The sequence below is a fragment of the Phaseolus vulgaris genome, chromosome 8 (assembly GCF_000499845.2).
Source record: "Phaseolus vulgaris cultivar G19833 chromosome 8, P. vulgaris v2.0, whole genome shotgun sequence".
NCBI lineage: Eukaryota > Viridiplantae > Streptophyta > Magnoliopsida > Fabales > Fabaceae > Phaseolus > Phaseolus vulgaris.
This window is the reverse complement of record NC_023752.2, coordinates 37,921,682-37,926,337: the sequence shown is the minus strand read 5'-3', so window position 1 is coordinate 37,926,337 and position 4,656 is coordinate 37,921,682. Positions and strand designations below refer to the sequence as shown.

The 4,656-nt window shown below is 42.3% G+C and overlaps 1 pseudogene; it reads left to right on the top strand.

Moving 5' to 3' along the window:
* Window positions 1-4,141: 4,141 nt before the first annotated feature.
* LOC137827362 (small nucleolar RNA R71) lies at window positions 4,142-4,247 on the top strand (annotated as a pseudogene).
* Window positions 4,248-4,656: the final 409 nt, after the last annotated feature.

Here is a 4,656-nt window from a genome sequence, read left to right as displayed (position 1 = left end):
CTCTTACACTTCTCACGAAAAAATAGTGGCCCTTAGGAAGAAAAAATGTCGCTTTGGTAGGGAGGACAATTGGATTTTCCTAGACCCTTGCTCACCCGACGAACCCGTATGTTGTGATGAAGCCATATCCCTAGGCAACCCTTTTTGCTACATTTACGCCACTGTTTTTCAAAGAGTCCACCTTTGTCTTCCCTTGTCAGATTTTGAAAAAGAACTCTTGACCGAGTTGAACGTAGCCCCAGCCTAACTGCATCCTAACAGCTAGGCATTTGTTCGTGCCTTTGCTATTCTTTGCGATCAACTCAATGTCCTACCTTCTCTTGATGTGTTTCTTTACCTCTTCCAGGTGAAGAAACTACAGCTTCAACTTTGGGTCTCTGTAAACAGCATCCCTGGAAAGGGGATCCTTACCCTCTTCCAATCCTCTTACAAGAATTTCAAAGGCCATTTTCTAAAAATCCGAGCTAACAAAAAACACACCGACCTCTTGGACAGGTTTCCCTTATACTTGACCGTGAAACCTAACTCGAGGCTTACCCGGGGCTTGGACAAGCTAGCTCCTACCGATCAGGAAGGTTGCAAGTTTTTCACAAGCTTCCCTGTTGCTTTCGATACGGTCTATCTGTTGGCCCACGAGTATGACCCAGACTCTCTAAAGAGTTACACCTGTACACATTTTTCCTCTAACCTCAGAGATTAGGTTTATTACTTGCGAAACATAACATGTTCTTGCTTTCGTCTTTCCTGCAGATAGCATGTTGGCCCGCTTGAACAAGGAGGACCTCCTAAGGATGGCCGCGAAAGCCAAGATGGCTAGTCGTGCTCCACTGAAGGTTGTGGTTGCCCCTACTTCCTCTGAAAATGACAAGGACACCGCCTCGGGCTTCAACTTTACTAGGAAGAGGGGGAGGGCTCAAGCCACCATCCTGATGCCCTCGCCTTCCCGAGGCCAGGTGGCCTCAAAAGCTGCTCCGCCTTCGCCACTTCCGCACACCCCTACCGCCACGCCATGTCTTCTTGAGGCAAGTGCAGAGAGCTCGAGGCGAAAAGGCCTTTGGGACTAGGATGTCGGTGTTGCCTCCCTCCTAAAGGACTCCATCTTGCGCCCCAAGGACGAGGAGAGAATGGATGCCCACAGTGGCCAACATCTGCTGCAAGAAATTATGAAGCAGCTCGGACAAGCTCTGGCCAGGTATTTCTTCGTGAAGAAAATTAGGCGTTGAGAGGTCGCCATCGAACAGGAGAAACAAGATGCTCAACAGAAGATGGCGGACCTACAACAAGAGATCCAGAGCCTCCGAGCCCTTCACCAGCAAATCGCGCAACTCTTGGAGGCTAAAACTAAGGAGGCCGCTGCGCAGGCGACTCGCCTGACAAAGCAGGACGACCATCTGTCTCATTTGCAACAAAAGCTTGTTCAGAAGGATAAGTTCTTCACTTACGAGGTCAAGGTTTACAAGGGTAAGACTGCCCAAGCTCTCTTGGTAGGCTTTGAGGTTGTTGTCGAGTAGGCTTCCAGTCTCCACCTGAGCTTGGACTTCTCCCAGCTAGGACCAAAAAAGAGAGTCGTGGACGGGTGACTAGTAGAGGAGTAGGGTTTTAGCTTTATCATGGTGGTGTAACTATAAATTATATCATACTCTATTTTTATTATTATTATGGAACCGTTTTATTTTACCGCAACCATGTGTCGTATAACAACCCCTCTACCCTTTACACATGCATGCCTCACCTGACTTCGACTAGTTTAAGAAGCTTACGATAATGTGTACACATCTGAGTATATTACTCAATCAATTCGTTATTAATGCTAACTCTTCCCATCATGGGATAACAAGTATAAACAAAGTTTTAACAAAACTAACCTTTGGCTAGACCATTCACCATAGCCTCTACAGGCTAGCGTTCAAAGCAATGCGTTCAAAGGCATCTTACCTCGAATCCAACAGGCATCGCCTTGCCTGGCGCATGCTCGAACGATTGAGCTATGCAACTACTGTTGAACCAAGTGGTGTTCAAGCTTTGAAGAATCCAAACCCTTTGAAGGATGTTGAAGCCTTGGCTGTGCTTGTTGTTGCTGTGCTGGTTTAGTTTAGTTCTGGGGTAGTTTGAGTGTTGTAATCCACCTTTTGATTAAATCTAAAGCATAGGCATTCTCAATCTTTTTGAAAGTAAAATGTTTTCAAACTAAGTTAAAACAACCGATTGTTTTGTCGAAACAACCGATTGTTTATACTTAGATGTTTTGAGAAAAGATTGAAAACTGTTTTTCAAATGGTTGAACTGTTAGAACCAAAACAACCGATTGATTCGAGGAAACAACCGATTGTTTGTTTTGGGACCATAACAGAAAAACTGTTTTATCTTTGACTGAGCTTTAAATGATTTAACTGCTTACGCTCCAGTCATTAAATGCTTTGACCAATCTTTTAATGCAATTTAAGAGTTTGTTAAGATTTGATAACAAACAACATCTTTGAATAAATTCAGAAAAACAGATTTGAGTAACAATCTTTTAAAAGATTTTGAAAAGAGTTTTTGAGTTTTTCAAAGAGCTGAGATTGCTTAGAGTTTGTGATTGATCAAAGTGAGTGGAATAGGATTCTGCTTGTATTGATTTCAGATTATCTTCTGTAACAAGTGTAATCCTTGTACTCTGTGAAACAAGTTTCGTTTCTGTGTTTGCTTAGATTGGTTGTGTGTTCTTGAGGGGATCAAGATCAACAATCTTAGTGTTGGTGTGTTGGCCAAGAAGAGTGTGTGTCTTGAGGTGATCAAGGTCACTTTCTTGGTTGTGCTGTAAGTGATCAATATGTGATTGCTTAGTGGATTTCCTTAGGGTTTCTGAGAAGACTGGATGTAGCTCTGGATTTGGAGTGAAACAGTATAAACATCTGTGTGCAATCTCTCTATCCCTAACTCTTTAAATTCAGTTTTGTTTGTTGTTTGCTGGTATAAACAACCGATTGTTTCTGTGAAACAATCGATTGTTTTTCTGGTACTACTGTTTTTTATTGCTGTTTTGGCAAACTGAATATCTTATCAATTGTTTCTTGAGATAATTTCATTCTTGTTTTAAAAGTTTGTGAAAATCCTCTTTAAAAAATTCACCCCCCCCTCTAGTTTAAAGCCATCCATTCTAACAACTACAAATCATTCTCACAGAGCGCTTGTATTGAGGTTGTTGGCAACTCCTAAGTTGTCCTGCACCAATCGCATCATTCACCTGCGCCACCAGCTCATCCTGCACAACGTCTATACTCGGGTGTCTCTCACACACCAAGCTAGCTCATTTCACCATGTGACAACTGGATCTCTTATCTATGAAACCTCACCTACCCCGCAGAGCGCCAGACTTGGGTGATTTCTTTCACACCAGGCTAGCCCGACTTGCCCTGTATTGGGTCAGGTGCGCTATTTGTGCAACTTTACTCATCCCACAAAGCACCTAGACCCGAGTGATCGCTTTCACACCGGACTAGCCTGACTCGTGTTGGTCTGGATGAGGCATCTACGCAACTTTACCCGCAGTGCGACTTCGGGAGGAAGGTTAATTTATCTGCCAATGGTAACTAATCGCTCACACGACCCTTTCTTAGAGAGCCTCTCCGAGAAAGGTCGTCGCACCATGCATCACAATCAAACGATAGGGGTAAAGGAAAACAACATTGCATCATAAACAACTTATTTATTAGGTGACCTCGTTAAAAAACCCTCTTTAAGGGAAAAAGAGCGTCACCCTATAGCGTCATATTGTTTATCAACAATTAACTAAAATAAAACTTGAGATTAACAGTGTTCCATGTTCGAGGGATGGGTCCTCCCTCCATGGTTTCTAACCTGTATGCACCATTTCCGACTTTGATATGAATGAACAACATGTAAGTGTTGGGGAAATTTAGCCATTTATGCGGGTAGTTGCTCAATCTATTGTGTCAGAATTTTATTTTGAGCCAAGAGTTTTTGAATACCTTGTCTATCATGTGGGGCTTGATAATCAGTTGATGCCACTGCGTCAATAATCCTTGCCGCTTGTTCTACATCAAGAGCCATCATTATGTCGTCAGCTGCAGCATTTAAGAGCATCTTTGTGTCAGATCTGAGACCAGTGAGAAATATGCTCAGTTGAGCAATATCTTCAAACCCATGATTTGGGCATTTTCTCAATATCATCTTAAATCTTTCCCATGTCTCACAAAAGACTTCATATGCTCTTTGTCTGAACATAGAGATTTTAGACTTTGCTTTGATGTAGCGAGAAATTGGAAAAAATATTTGCAAAAATGTTTCCTCTACATCTTCCTAGCTAATGAGGCTCTGATTTGAAAGTGATTTGAGTCATAACTTAGCCTTTCCGGTCAATGAAAAAGGAAACAAACGCATATAAACAATTTCAATATCAGCTGATTGAAAATCCATTGTTCCCACCAATTCATAAAATGAGTCCAAATGTGAATATGGATCCTCATGTTCCATTGCTGTAAATTGATATGACTGATGAAAGTGAGAAAATCAGGATTTATTTCCAAGGCCTTGGTAGTAGCAAGTATTGCAAACTAGAAAAATGTCTTGGCCCTTGGTACATGACATAATCTTCAAGTGTCCTCCTAGGAGGTGGTGCTTGTTCTTTTGCCATGTTGCTTTCTTCGTGAAAGA